The 15,995-nt window shown below is 41.6% G+C and overlaps 1 non-coding gene across 1 annotated transcript; it reads left to right on the top strand.

The window, feature by feature from the left end:
• The first annotated feature begins 12,923 nt into the window (after window positions 1-12,923).
• On the top strand, window positions 12,924-12,996 carry TRNAQ-CUG (transfer RNA glutamine (anticodon CUG)). Its single transcript has one exon. It is a non-coding gene; the product is annotated as a tRNA-Gln (tRNA).
• The last annotated feature ends 2,999 nt before the right edge of the window (window positions 12,997-15,995 follow it).

Here is a 15,995-nt window from a genome sequence, read left to right as displayed (position 1 = left end):
CCTGGCGACTACTGATCTATTTACTGTCTCTATAGTTTTGCCTTTTCCTGGTTATTTTTTAAACACTAGATAATATAAAGACTTTGCTCCCATAGCCTCCCTGAGTCAGTCCCTAGTTCCAGCATCAGTGACCTGTCAGAAAGTTACTAGTGGGGCTTCCCTTGTGGCACAGTGGCTAAGAATCCGTCTGCCAATGCAGGGGACACAGGTTCGTGCCCTGGTCCAGGAAGATCCCACATGCCGCAGAGCAACTAAGCCCGTGTGCCACAACTACTGAGCCTGCGCTCTAGAGCCCGCGAGCCACAACTGCTGAGCCTGCATGCTGCAGCCACTGAAGCCCGTGTGCCTAGAGCCCGTGCTCCGCAACAAGAGAAGCCACCGCAATGAGAAGCCTGCGCATCGCAACGAATAGTAGCTCCCACTCGCCACCAATAAAGACCACGCGCAGCAACGAAGACCCAACACAGCCAAATAAATAAAGAAAGAAAATAAAGAAATAAAAAAATAAGGAAAGTTACTAGTAACTTCAAAGTAGCCCCAAAGTAGCCCAAAGAGAGTCCTGATTGTTTTTCAGTGGAGTGCTGGGTTTGACTTTCTATTGGTTGCCTATTTTAACCCTCTGTGGAGACAAGGGTTAACTGGTGGATCTTTTCCAAAAGAGATGCAAAAATATTCCTGTCTAGTGGAAGAGATAACCCAAAAGGTTTTTCACCTTTTGAGATATCAGCTAGTTTTTATAGATACCGAGCTTCTCAGGTGTTTTCTAGATCAGTTCTAATGTCTTCCTGAGAGTCTTGATTCTACCTTTTGAAAATTATATTTTAACAGGTGCTATTTCTGTTACAGGCATTGGGAAGCAAAGCATTGATGGTGCTCTGTGCGTGGAAAGGTAGCATGAGCACACTCAGCTCTTATATCTTATTCTTATGACATGACTGTGGATTGTTGTGTTATGAAAGCAGACATCTCTCTTTAAGTTGGAAACTTTCGTTGAAAAATACTGGCGTTGGAAGGACACTGACAAATGGATATTGATTTTACAATCAGAGCAGCAGTTATTGTCAGCATCCCGCTCAGCTCCAGCTTCTATGGTCTTATTAGATAGTAGTAACTCTAAGTGACTGAGCCCAGTGTTCCTCCCTCACTGTAGTGGACACACATGCATGTTATATATGTCATATATGTAATGTATATTTATGTGTGCTATATGCTATCGCTACTTGATCAAATTTCCTTGGTCTACCAGGTGAGACTCATGGCTTTAGAACCCTGAGAAGGTGGGTCAAAGGGAGATCAATCTGTGGGTTAGACAGACGGCAGAAGACAGACCTAAAAGGTCTACAAAATCTGGAGATGCAAAGGGCCTGCAGTCTGGAGTCAGAAGTCAGTAGGACTGGAGTCTGCTAGGTTCTGAGCCTCTTAAGCATGGGAGACGTGTATTCTTCTGTATCTGCCTAGCACGGCATTTGGTACTTAGTAGAAGCTTAACCATTCTTCTTTAAATGAATGATGGCCCAGGTGACTGGGTGAAAGAGAAGGCTTGAAATGAACGATAATAAGTTTTAGATGGGAAAATGATAGAAAAACTGGCTGAGGAAGGCTTCATGAGGCTGAGCAGAGGAACAGAGAAGTGCTGGAAGGGAAGGCTGCTTTTTTTTTTTTTTTTTTTTTTTCTCCTTCGGTACGCGGACCTCTCACTGTTGTGGCCACAGGCTCCGGACGCGCAGGCTCAGCAGCCATGGCTCACAGGCCCAGCCGCTCCGTGGCATGTGGGATCTTCCCGGACTGGGGCACGAACCCGTGTCCCCTGCATCGGCAGGCGGACTCTCAACCACTGCGCCACCAGGGAAGCCCAAGGGAAGGCTGCTTTGGAAGACTTGTCTTCTGACCCAAGTTAAGGCCTGTGTCCTCTGTGTGCTCTGGAAACAGGGCTGAGCTGAGAACATAGAGATCTGTGCTCTGCCATCGACAACTCCAGTGATGTTGAGTAAATCTCTGTACTTCTTCCTAGATGAAAACTAGAAATAACTCTGTCTGTACTCTGGCTCCATCACAGGGAAATTGAGACTAAAAGGAAATCTGTGTGAAAATGCTCAGCAAATTTCAAGCACCACTCAATGTAAGTAATTACCTGATGGGGTGGCAGGGCAGAGGCAGGGAATTCCTGCACCACCCATCTTAACGCTGGACCATGGAAAGAATTTAAAGTCCAAGTCCTGGAGTCTCTTAGGATGGGGAGCAGTTTTCAAATTATCAAAAAACATTCTAGTAACAGGAAAACTAAGTTCCTTGAGATCAGTTTCAGTGTCCCAGGATGGCAGCAACACCCCTAGTTTTCTGACGATTGTTGGATTAGGAAAGGTGTTCATGAAGGATATGTCAGCGAGATTCTCCCCTTGCCCAGGGCTGTATCCAGCCTCAGGGGTCTGTTTTACTTGGGCTGAGTTTGCTGATGTTCTGTGACAACCAGTTCTGGATGTTTTATAAACAATTAGCTTGACAGTTTGATGGACGAGAGTAACATTTGGGTATCATCTGTACTGCAATGAAAGACAGATGATTATTTTCGACGGAAACAATCACTGGCAATGAGGAAATGGAGAAGCCAGAGCCCTGAAGCTCACGCTGTGTTAAGATGTGGGGCCAGATCAAAACCCATTTGAGATGAGGCCCAGCAGCCTGGGTGACAGTCCTGATCTGGCTGGACATTGAGTGGAGCTTCAGGGCACACAGCATGTTTTAGAAATGCCTATGTTGGCAGTGACCAATCTCAGCAAAAGAAGAAGAGAAAGGAAGGCAAGTTTGGTTGTGGAAGTTGTCAAATCAGCAGGCCGGCCTGGGACCTGGGATTCACTTTGATTCACACTTTTTCTTTTTTAATTTTTATGTCCTGTTTTATCCTTTAATCAATTTTAAAATTCACATATCATGAACTTCACCCATTAAAAATGTACAGTTCAGTGGTTTTTAGTATATTCAGATATGTGCAATCATCACTACTATCTAGTTCCAGAATATTTTCATCATCCCAAAAGGAAACCTCAGTGGTCACTCCTTATTTCCTCCACCCCTGCTTCTCTTTATCTGTATGGATCTGCCTATTTTTAGACATTTCATATAAATGGAATCATACAATATATGTGGTCTTTTGTGTCTGGATTTCACTCAATGTAATATTTTTGAGGTTCATTTATGTTAGCATATATCAATACTTCACTCTTTTTATGACCAAATAATATTCCGTTGTATGGATATACCACTCATTTATCAGTTTATGGAAATTTGGGTTGTTTCTCCTTTTTGGCTATTAACGGATAATGCTGTTATGGATATCCATGTACACATTTTTGTGTGGACATATGTTTTCAGTTTTCTTGGGTGTAAACCTAGGAGAGAAATTGCTGTGTGTATGGTACTCTATGTGTAACTTTTGGAGAAACCATACCTTAGACTTTTAAATGAATCAGGTGAGCATCAGTATATCTTCTCATCTTTGTAAAACTCCCTGAATTCTTTGGGGAGAGGGCGGTGCTAATAGAGAAATGTGTAGGCCAGGTGTTTGGAGGAATAATATTAGTGGGAGCTGCCCCTTCAGATGTCCAAATCTCTTACAGCAGCAGAGGTTTTTCTTTAGAAGGGAAGGAAAATTCTGTGGCTGAGGACGGGCACTTCTGCTGTGGGGATGAAGCCAATGACTTGACAACTGGGGTGACTGATTTCCCTATTTTGTACTACAGCAGACCATCTAGAGAAATACCTTCCCATCTACTGTGTACCCAGTCCACTGTGAGGTTTCTCTGATGGACATATACATGGCCTTGGCTCTCCACAGCTTAACCTAAGGTATAAGGCATATCAAGCAAAAATTTTTGACCAAGTATTAAATTGTGTGGGACACATGACAGGTTTTCCAGGGAACAGAGCCTTCAGCGTGGGCTGTGAATATATGTGGAAGCCCCACATTCACAGAATCCCCAGGGAGAGTGATGTGAGGCTAAGTTGGCTCTAGTTGTACATACATAATTCATCTTGGGATGGAAGATGTATCCACTTTGCCTGCCTTTCCTCCTCCAGGCATTGTCTGGCACAAAAGTCAAAGACTCATGAACCCTGCTGGGGCAATGATAGGATTTGTTTTGGTCACATGGTAATCCTGAACAAAAGGGCCTGGAAGACATATGGACCTTGTTCCGATGTTCTATGAAGAGCAATGAGTCACCTGGGCAAGTCATCCAACTTTCTAGGTTCTGGCCATAGAAAACAGTGGGTCTTTCTGGACACCAGATGCCTCTGCGATTTGATTTCTTTCTGGCGTATGACTCACGTGGAATGTTTTTAAAAATTGCTGTGGACTGAACAGTCTTTTCTGTAGCTGAATCTGGGCACACAGAGATGAAGCTGAATCAGTATGTTTTCCACACTTAATTCAATTCAGCCCAGCAGGATCTGGATGAGGCAGGAAATCAAGAAGCAAAGGAACCAGGGTGAATGTGAGAAAGGAAGGTTCTGGTTCAGTTTAAAGTTAAACCAACACCAGGGGTAGACAAGGTATTATGCTAATCAAAATTTTGTTTCTGATTCAGAAGCATAGACATTTTGGGTAACAGAAATAAGAGCCATCTGAGCTGCATAGGGAAGTTTTGTTTTAAGGGTCACACTTGAATTTCCTAGAAATCACTGTTCGTATCATCTCCTTAAAGAACATGAAGAGTGAGGGTTTGGTCTTCTAGTCACCACTGATCAATTTAATATTCTGTTAAGAGTAATACAGCCATTTTGTAAGAAAGGAAAAAGAATACCAGAGTTCTTTAGATTTAATAACACACAGTAATTTAGAGCAGATACACTCAATACCCGTGTTCAAGGCCAGATACATATGGCATAGAAAATTTTTTTTTAGGTCAGTCAAATTCAACACACTTGAAAATAAGTGAATTTGGCGTAAACCTTTGAGAAGGGCAGAGTCATAGGGATGGACCCCCAGCCTGTTGGAGATTCCACATGGGGTTGCCACCAAATCACTGGAATATGAGATACCCGTTGAACATCTGGAAAGGTCTTTGGAAACCAAGCATAAGAGGTAATATTTTATGAGAGCTTATTATGTGTACCAGGCATTATTTTGAGTATTTCACACATATTAATTTCTTTAATCCTCAAAACAATCCAGTGGGCATGGTGGCTGAAAGTTACTCTTAAACACTTCAGAAAGAAAAATAATAGAAAGGGAAGGAAAGATAAAGAGAATGGTAAAGCAAATGGGGAAAAATATTACAAAGGGGTCATCTGAATAAAGAGTAATAGGATTTCTATGTACTATTTCAGCAACTTGTCTGTAGGTTTGAAATTATATCAAAGTAAACATTTACCAGAAACACCCCCATGAAGAAGATCTTATTATTCTTATTTTAGAGATGAGAAAAGTGAGGCACAGAGAGGTTTAGTAACTTGCTCTGGGCCACCTGATACTAGGTGGTGGAGCCAGTGTTCCAGATTATTGTTCTGGGAGATTGACAAGGTGAGGCAGATATAGAGACAGAACTACTGTTATATGCTCAAGTGGTTATTTTGGTCTTTGTTGCTCCAGAAGCATAATTTTGATCTGGCCACCAAGCCCAGCATTTGGACACTTGGGCAACCTGAGTGGAGGTGCAAGGGAGGGATATAAGATATTGAGTGTGGTCTCTGCACAGCCACTGGTCCATACACTGTTACCTGCTCATGGGGAGTTAAATACAGCAAGTAAGGGTAAGCATTTAGAAATTTTGATAGCAATCTGGCATTGCTACAACATCCAAACATTATCATTTATCTGGTAATTCTTTTTTTTTCTTTTCAGTGATTAATTCAAAGATTTATTAAGGGCCTACTGCATGTTTAGTATTGGATGAGACTTAGTTTGCTAAAAACAAAGTTAGAGCAGTAATTACATAATGTCCCATCTGAAATATAATAGCAACTTCAAATATATCATATCAAGGTTTTTCTTTCAAAAATTTTCTAATGTGTGTGTTTTTAAAACTGAGATATAATTGACATATAACATAATGTTAGTTTCAAGCATACAGCATAATGATTTGATATATGTAGTGAAATGATCACTACAATAAGTCTGGTTAACATCCATTACCATGCATAGTTGCAATTAAAATTTTATTTTTAGTTGAAGTATAGTTGATTTACAATATTATATTAGTTTCAGGTATACAACACAGTGATTCAATATTTTATAGATTATACTCCATTTAAAGTTATTACAAAATAATGGCCCTATATTCCTGTGCTGTACGATATATCCTTGTTGTTTATTTATTTTATACTTAGTAGTTTATATTTCTTAATCCTGTGCCCCTATCTTGCTCCTCCCCTTTTCCTCTCCCCACTGGTAACCACTGTTTTTTTTCTCACAATTTTTTTGCGTGTATGTGATGAGAATTTTAAAGATCTGTTGTCTTAGTAACTTTCAAATGTACAATACAGTATTATTACTATGGTATTCATTTTTGTTGTATTTCACGAAAGATCCCCAACAATCAGGGGATGGGGTGATGGGGTGAAGGAAGGAAAAATCTTGCTCCTTTGCCATAGATAGTTTGTAAAGCACTGCTCTAGTCGTGTTCTCTATCTTAACAGATGAGAAACCAAGGCTCAGAGAAGTGAAGTGCTTTGAAAGTCTCATAATTAGTCGGTGGGCGGCAGGAACTAGGGCTGAGTCTTCTGATTTCAGCCTTGTGCCTTGCTCATCTCCAAGGGATACTGTTCCCTTTGTGCCTTCACACAACTTAGGCAGCCATAAGGACAGCCCAGGACCCCTCCCTCCTCTATCTTCAAGTTGCCGCTGGACACCAGAATAGGAGCCAGAACTTGGCTAAAGCCTGCTCATATCAGTCTTTGGAGAATTCAGGCTCAGGACTTAGGGATGGGGAAGACCCTCTGGAAAGGTTGCTGCTGAAATCTGATTGTTGCCTGCCTCCACTGCTCATTTGCTTGTTCTTACTTAGAAAAGATTGATTGCTGGTGAGAATAAAGAAGAATTCAGATTATTAGGAATATTTCTCAAGGATATAGCACCTTTTTAATCCCAAAGAGGTTAATATATTGTCCAGCTGTACCAGAGGCACATGGTTGGAGGGGGTGGAAGCCAACTGGCATCCTAAGTGGAACAAATGGAAAATGTTGGCTGCGGAAACCAAAGGGAATTCTTCACCTTAATTAAGAAAGAGCTCTGCAATATTGAAAGTCTAGGTGGAGGAAGCCAGAAACCAAGCCAGAAACTTGGTTTCTGACTTCATTAAAATTAACACTGCTTAATTAGAACTTAGTTAACACAAATTGGAAAGAAGCAAGACTCATGCCCATTGAACTTGGTCCAGGTTAGGAAGTAAAACCCGATAGTTCAGCTCCTGCCCTTGAAAGCTGTCCTCCACCTTCGTAGTTTATAGGTAGCAAACCTGATCTGCTTCTCACATTATCTGCTTCCCTAGGGGAAATGGAGTCTGGTGTTTTTGAAATATTACATTTAGAGGGAAATTTTTATTTAAAATTCTCTAATTCAGTAGATATGGAGTCTCACACCAACCAAGAGCTTGTTTAGGATCATTCTTGCTGTCTGGCTGCTTGCAAAAGTCAAACCAGTAAACTATGCAAGACAAAATGTTACTCAGGTTGGATAACTTCATATTAATGAAATGTAAATAAAGCAAGAGAAAGGGAAATTTTAGAAATTCAAATAAACACACTTCATGTCATTTGTCTTCCCAGACAGTTTCTCAGAGTCTCTTTTCTCCATGGTCATGTCTCAAGTGCTTTTTAGTGATAACCCTGATTACTCCACATTTCAGCAAAATACAAACATTTCTGTCTTGTGTTTTTGTTTACTGTTTCTGTTAGAAACATGAAAGCCACATCAGCTAGATGGAAATCCTGGAGGGATCTAGGAAGAAAAGATCAATTGTTTGACAGTAAACATGGCAAATCCCATGTGATTAAATAAATGCTTATAAATGAGAGCAAGAATATTGTGTTTTGAATTGTTAACTGTAAAGTTAGGACTGGAAATGATTGGGCAGGCTACCTGTTGCTGGGGCAGAGGAGTTGTGTTTCAGCCCCAAATCTGAAAACTCTTGGATGACAAAGCAGAGATCAAGAGGCACGTGAGAGCTGACTTTTCTTTTACTGAGGTTGTTTTGTTCTTGGCTTAAGAAAATAGATCTGGGATAATCTAGTTTTTATAAACTCCTGCAAATGAAGTGGCTTTGGTTATGTTGCCATTGTTGAAAGGCAATGGCCTTTCTCTGTAACCTTGATGTGCAATTTGAATTCAGGAAATGAAACTTAAGTTTGCCTTTCAGTGCTGACCAGCTAGAGGTACCATTAACCAGGCCTATATGTCAGAAAAATCCCTACTCTCTTGGTAAAGCTCCCTCTGTCTCAGGATCATGTGAGATTCACCACACAACACTCAGAAAACATGAGATCATCTTTACATAATGAGAGAGTGAGAGCTGGGACCTGATTTCATATTTTTTCCCACAGATTTTGCTTTTTACTCTTGTCAGTCATATCTGAAAGGCTGACAGTTACCAGGGGCTGTGACCAGGCATGAGGGGGAATGCGTCATTGCTGGCTGTGTTGGCCATAGCAACATGTCTGCCTCGGAGCAAATCCAGCGTGGACAAACAAATAGAAAAATGTGTCAGAAGGCTTGGACAGAAAAGACCAAAAGTGAGTGCTGGGGCGTCCATCAGAAACTTACAATGACCAACAACGGGATATTCACGTAGTCATTTTACTTTTCAAGAAATTATCAAGCTGGCTGAGAAAATAATTGCTGGTAGCTTATCACTAGTTGGCAACTTTTCAAACAGTCCATGGTAGAGAAGCACCCTCATTTCTTATAAGCCCAGTCATTGCTAAATTACAACGTCAATCAACAAATGTATCAGGCACCAAGAACATTGTGTTAGTGGCAGTGGAGGCATCAAATACAAATAAGATATATTTCTTATTCACAAGAGAAGCTCAAAGTCAGTGGGATAGAAGAATATCTAAACATGTTTTTCCAATGAAATAAAATGAGAGCTATAATAAATGTATGGAGTAGGTGCTACAGGAACACAGGTAAGGGTCAATTGATTCTACTTGGGGATGTCTGAGAAGCTATCAGAGTGGAAGAGAATTTAGCTTCCTGGAAGGAGGAATAGAATTTACAAAAAAAAAAAAAGGTTTTAGTGAAGAAGTATATCAGGTATGAAGGCATGAAGTGCTTGGCATTTTCAGGGTATAAGTGTAGGGCAATTTCATTATCATTATCTCTGTGTGTCAAGAGGTATATTCTCTCAGTAAATCCAATTTTCAAGACTATTGTCTTACTTTGGACTCAAAAATCTAATTTGAAATGCAAATCTGAGCAATGAATTTTGTTCTGATTATCTCAGATTGTCCCCAGAAACAGTGACTGCATTGGTCCCACAGGAGGAATTATTGCTGTGGAGTTGGCCAGCCCCACAGAGAAGCTCCCCAGAGCACTGCATCAGCCTTGAGTAGGAACAGAGAGAAGCAGCTGCTCTGGTGTGGCATCACATACAGGGAAAGACAGAGAGCAGTGGAGTTCTAGGTCACCCCAGGGTCAACACAAGGAGGTGGGGGTTTGTAGACTGGAGGCTGAAGCGGGATCCATGGTCATCAGGCGCAGGGGCCAGCACAGAAGACCCGGGGCGGGGGGAGCACTTCATTCCTCTGTATACCAGAAGAAGATTCCCTCTGTGGGCCTCAGATCCCTCTTTTGTAAAATGAACTAGTTTGACTAAATCAGTCATTGGCCGACTTTGTTTCTTAAAGCCCTAGGGTTCCGTAAAGGTGCCTGAGTGCCTGGAGATGAGAAAAAGGCCAAGTTAGAAAGGCTAAACCTTCCTACCTTCACTTCAACCAGAGTGTTTCGATTCCATTTGTTTTCTTATTGGCAATCCACAATTTGAAAAGAGTATATTTATTGTTCAAAAAACCATCGGTATCTTGGACTAGAGAATCACATTCTGATGCTGTGATTCTAAGCTTCCCTTACTTTCTCTGCAATCCCATAATACTTGATTTATGCCTCTCTATAACACTTACCCAATTTTACCTCGTATCATTCTTTATGTCTCAAAGATATGAACTTCTTTTTCTCTTAATGCATTTTTTTGCTCCGTAAAGGCAAGTTCACGGCTGTTAAACTCTCCCTACTTATACTGGCCTTCTTCCTGTTCCTCAAGTTCACCAAGCTTGTGCCCTGGGGCCTTTATATTTGTGGGTTTTTTCTATCTGGAATTGTTTTTCCCTGATCTCCGTAAAACTTGCTCCTTCACTGCCTTTAAGTTCCTTCTCAAATATGACCTTATCTGATGGCCTTTCCTGAACACCTAATATATAAAACAGAACCACATTACCCGTATACACACACATTCCCGAGGCTCTGCATTCTGTTTTATTTTTCTCCATAGCACTTACCATCCCTTGCATATTTTATATTTTGTTATTTGTTTCAATTATGTCTCACCCCACTAGAATGTAAATTTTACGGGGCAGGGACTTTTTCCATTTTGGTCACTGCCCTCTCCCTGGAACAGATTCTGGCATGAAGTAACCATTACCCCCTCCCTGGATCAGTTAGGACCCAGCTCCTGTCCAGCCAAGACCTCCCGTTATATAAAGGTAAGATCCCACCTGCAGCGACTTACAGTTTAGCAGGGTTTTCTTTTTGTCTCTAACATCCAAACCAGTGACCCAACAGTCCCACTTCCTCCAGTACTAAGAGTAATTGGACAGACTGGTAAAGAACACGCATGGGATTTAGAGTTGAGGATTTGGATTTGGTTTTAACTGTGACTTTGGGGTGCTTTTAGGCAAAGTACTTAATCTCTCCAAGCTTCAGTTTCCCTCTCTGTAAAATGAGGTAGTAATTTACCTGTCACACAAAGTTGCCATGAGGATGACATAAATTACGGTGTGTGAAAGGTGCTTTGTTATCTGTAAAGGACCCTGTTAGGTGTGACCTCCAGAGAACGAGGCAGTGGAAGACCTGGATTCTAAATTGCTCTTGCGTCAATACTAAATCTATGGCTTCTGGTGCTTACCTAATTTCTCTGGAAATGGAGATAAGACTACTTTCTTGCCTTCAAGACTACTGTTTGAAGGCAGGAAAGTGAATCAGACTCTCGAATTGAAACATCTTTTAACTTGATTTTGGTGAAATTAGTAAGAAAATATTTACCAATAAAGTATTTCTATTGACATTGCAAGGTTTTCAAGTGAATCTTCCCTCTAAACAGTCCCTTTCAGCCCTGTACCATTTGAAAAGGCCCCTTTATTTGGGGTTGTATGCTAATTTCTGTTTCCCCACATTTATGCCATGTGCCTCAGCCCCCTAGATTCAGAAAAAAAAACCCATATATCTATGGAATGCCTTTGACACTTAACTTGAATTGCCTCCTCCAAGAAACTATTTTACATTTATTATCGTTGATGTAAAATGCTTGAATGCTTAGGAGGCAGTGTGTTCGGAGGTATTGAACACTGAAGAGAGAGTTAAGACTGTGTTTTTGTCCTGGTTCTATCACTGATTAGTTAAATGACCTTGGGAAAGTTGTCATCTCTCTGGGCCTCAGTTTCTGTGCACGCGTGCGCGCGCGCGCGTGTGTGTGTGTGTGTGTGAGAGAGAGAGAGAGAGAGAGAGAGAGAGAGAGAGAAAGGTAGGGAGGGAAAATCACATCAAGTGCTGACTGCAGACTCTCTAAAAGCTGCCTCTGCTTAAGAACACCCCTTATATGGGTACATTTGGTTACGAAAATGAGACCCACTGGGCACAGCTTCACTGTGAAACAAAAATAATTGTTTCTCTACATTATAAAAGAGAAAGATATTGACCTAGGAAAGAAGTGGAGAAAAATGGAGAAAAAGAAAACAACACAGAGCCTCGGGAATGTGTGTGTATAGGGGTAATGTGGTTCTGTTTTATATATTAGGTGTTCAGGAAAGGCCATCAGATAAGGTCATATTTGAGAAGGAACCTAAAGGCAGTGAAGGAGCAAGTTTTATGGCGATCAGGGAAAGATACTGACCTAGAAAGAAGTGGCCTAAGAAGAAAGAGATACTGGAAGAGGGGCAGTGGGCAAGAGGAGGAGGGTGGTAGAGTAGGCCCAGCAGAATGGCCAGAGTCTGGGACTCAGATGGAGAAATGGAAGCTGTGAGTGATGGGAAAGGCTAACCAATTCTTAGAAAAGAGACAACAAATGTTCAACAAGGAGTCATTTTCTGGAAGGTCTGGGTTGCATATCTACAGGACTGACAGACGTTTGTTTTGGAAGCTCTCCTGTTAACACACAGTCTCCCTTTTCTCAGCCCCAGCTCTCTGCTAGATCTCTTCTTTCCTTAGAGTTGCCATGGCTCTGCTTGGGGCCACCAAGTCCCACCAAGTCCCTGGCACTCAGGGACTCAGTTACAGTTGCCTTTTTAAGAATACCTCCTTTCAGGGGGAGCAGTGGACAATATTGGTGCTCCTGCCCAGATCTCCTAAGATCTGTTTTTTTTCTTGACCATTTTTGTGCACACCCCCTCACTCCTTTCTTGTGCTTTTGATTCTAATTGACAGCATTTGAAGTTCTTTGGAAATCTGCTTTTAGTTCTACCAGAGCCCATGCAGGGAGCCGTCACCCCAAAGTGCCTGGGAATTTATTCTCCACAGCCCTGCCCCACGGCCCTTGATCAATGGCCTACAGGTAAGGGGCTATGGAAGTCCAGCACTCCTGCCTCAGTTGGTGCCACTAGGAAGTCAGCCTCTGCGGGGGCTTTGCCTGAAGACTGCAGCCTTGCTTCACTTCCTCCCATCTCCCCTCTGCCTCCCCTACTCTCTGGCTGGTCTCCTCAAGAAGCACTTTCTTGGGAATTCCCTGGTGGCCCAGTGGTTAGGACTCGGCACTCTGACTGCCGAGGGCTTGGGTTCAATCCCTGGTCGGGGAACGAAGATCCCAGAAGCCGCGTGGTGCAGCCAAAAACAAAAAACAAAAAACACCTTCTTAATAAATCTCTTGCTCAGTCTCAAATCCTCATCTGAGGAAGCCCAACCTAAAAACACCTCCCTGTCTCCTAACACTTTGATCCCTTTAAGAGTCTGATGAAAGTTCTGGGCACTTTTCCTAAAAGAAAATGTACATATGTATGTAATTGGCTTGCCTTTGCTCCCTGGTCTTGGAAGTATAAGAAATGTCTCCTCCTTAATTTTTCCAAGTCCTCTCTGGCTCAGCTTTCCACCCACCAGTTGGTTGAGAAATACAAGTTCAGTTATTTGTGGGAGCGTCTTTCTCGTTCTTCCTAGCTATTCACTTCAGATCATACAGGAAACCTGGTCTGGAAATACTGGGGAGAGGCTTGGGACTTAAGTCTAGTACTCTTGGGGGTTTTGTCCTTCACTCAGAGGTGCAGGTGATAACCTGTGGTTCTGCTCGGGCATCTGTGTTGAGTTCCCATACGGCAGCACTAGCATTCAGACTCCTTAGGTACCTCTGCAAGGAAACACCCAGCTTTTCTCATGTGAGGCCCTGATACCTCTGGACTACTCTGTGTGAGCCCTGTTACCAGAAGAACTCCTATGGATAGCATCTCTCCCCTCACTCCCTACCCCTAGTTCTATTCTTAGGAACTATCTCTTGCACGATGTTGGTGCCATTTTTCCTTACCATTGTTGTCATCATATTGCTATTATGACAGTACTTGTTGAACCTGTGTCAGAACCAATGTCATTCAGAGTTTTGGCTCATAAGATGGTGACAGGCCTTGGGCAAAATATTTTCTTCAAGTGATGCCAATGGTAAACATTCCCAGTGATCAGATAGTGGTTCAGGTACCATCACCTTTTCATGGATAGGGGTCATATATTATTTATCTTTATATACCTGGCAAATAGCATAATACCTGACACTTACATTACTAATAAGTAAATGTTAAGTTGATCCAATTGATCTCATATAAACTCTGTTAGTTGGTTAGCATGAAGGATTATATTGATAAACTTTGTAAATATTCCCCTTTGGAATAAGGGTATATTTTTACATTTGCACTTGATGTGTGTTTTACCATCTTGAGGGAAATACAGAAGGTCACATCTCCTTATATATTCAAATAAAAATGACTCTCCCTTTCCATTATTGCACAAATGTCTTTGAGTACAGAAGTCCCTCCTCCTGTATAAGAACTGGAAGAACTTACTTAATCCAATTACAAGGTGCTCCCACCTTGTGCTGCTATCAGAGTGGGAACCAGAAATGTCTCTGAGACTAGAAGACTCAGTTTGGGGAACCAGATACTCCAGAAAGAGCCATTGTGCAGCAGTTGCCGCCACCATGGTAGGAGGTCCATTATTGCTGCTGAAATGGGCAGTGTGAAGAGATGCCTCCGACCCCCTGCTGCAGCAGCACATTGCTCCCACGCCTTAGTTTCAGAGGATTACTCTTATTGTTCTTGACTCCTTCCTAGGATAAGAACTCAGATGCAGCTCCTTGAGGTGGAGGACATCATAACCACTGCTTGACATTTAAAAATAGAACTCTGGGGCTTCCCTGGTGGCGCAGTGGTTGAGAGTCCACCTGCCGATGCAGGGGACACGGGTTCGTGCCCCGGTCCGGGAAGATCCCACATGCCGCGGAGTGGCTGGGCCCGTGAGCCATGGCCGCTGAGCCTGCACGTCCAGAGCCTGTGCTCCAAAACAGGAGAGGCCACAACAGTGAGAGGCCCGCGTACCGCAAAAAAAAAAAAAAAAAAAAAATAGAACTGTGCCTAGGCATTAGAGGAAGGAGGATGGGAAGTACATGTCTACTGGGGAGTATATATTTATGACTCCTTTCATAATGTGAAATAGTCCATACCAGGTAGGTCAGCCATGCTTATACACATTCTTTGTTGCCCTTCTTATGTTTGTGGGGCTGAGGTTTTATTGGAAACCACTCTTCTACAAGTGGAAGCAGAACATGCTACAAAATAGCTTTTATTAATTTGATGACCAGAAAGGGTATAGTAACATTCCAGTGGAAAGCCTTACAAAATATAAAACGATAGCAGTGATTGCCACAAAGAGATGCCTTGTTGGTCTTGGCATCAAATTAACAATTAGGCTTTGACAGAAAAAAAAGTTATTTGAATTAAAGTCTATTTTAAAAATCTAATTCTAATTTTGGTAAGATAGAAATTTGTTTACCACTCATGCTTTTCATACATCTGAGCAAGTAAGGAAGTGGTTATAATATGGCCAACTGGTCTTCCATTGATGAGAGCACAGACAAAGGTCATGCCTGAGTTCCTCCACTACAGAGTGGGTGCTCTGTAAATCACCGTGTTGTAGAAATCTCTATTTAATTGTGATGCAACATCTGCTTAAATGGACAGTGATGGGAAACTCAACATCACACAAGTGAAATGTTACTTTAAAGAAAATTCCTGACATTTGTTCCATTTTGCTTGGTAGTGTCATTTCTCTGGAAAGATTTACTTGTTTACACCAAATCTTGTTTACTTGTTTCCAAAACTGATCAAGTGGTTCAAATAATAAAAAACAACAAACTGTTAAGAAATACATAGGAAGTCAAATGCTTATAAGGGAATCAGCAACAAATATGTTAAACAAGAGGGCTAAACCAATTATTGTGATTAAACATGAATTCTAACCCAAGATTTCTGGTACCAAGAGCAAAAAGGATGATGTTAATCTGTGGCATAATTCTTCTTTGAAAAAATTGAGGTATAGTTGATTTACAATATTATATTAGTTTCAGGTATATAACATAGTGATTCAAAAATTTTATAGATTATACTCTATAATTATTATAAAATATTGGCTACATTCTTTATACTGTACAATACAGTACCTTTTTTATTTTATACCTAGTAGCTTGTTCCTCTTAATCCCCTATCCCATTTTGCCCCTGCACACCCTCTCCCCCCCAGTAACCACTAGTTTGTTCTCTATA

This window comes from Orcinus orca, chromosome 13 (assembly GCF_937001465.1).
Source record: "Orcinus orca chromosome 13, mOrcOrc1.1, whole genome shotgun sequence".
Taxonomy (NCBI): Eukaryota; Metazoa; Chordata; class Mammalia; order Artiodactyla; family Delphinidae; genus Orcinus; species Orcinus orca.
The sequence above is the reverse complement of the archived record's forward strand: the minus strand, read 5'-3'. Positions and strand labels throughout refer to the sequence as shown.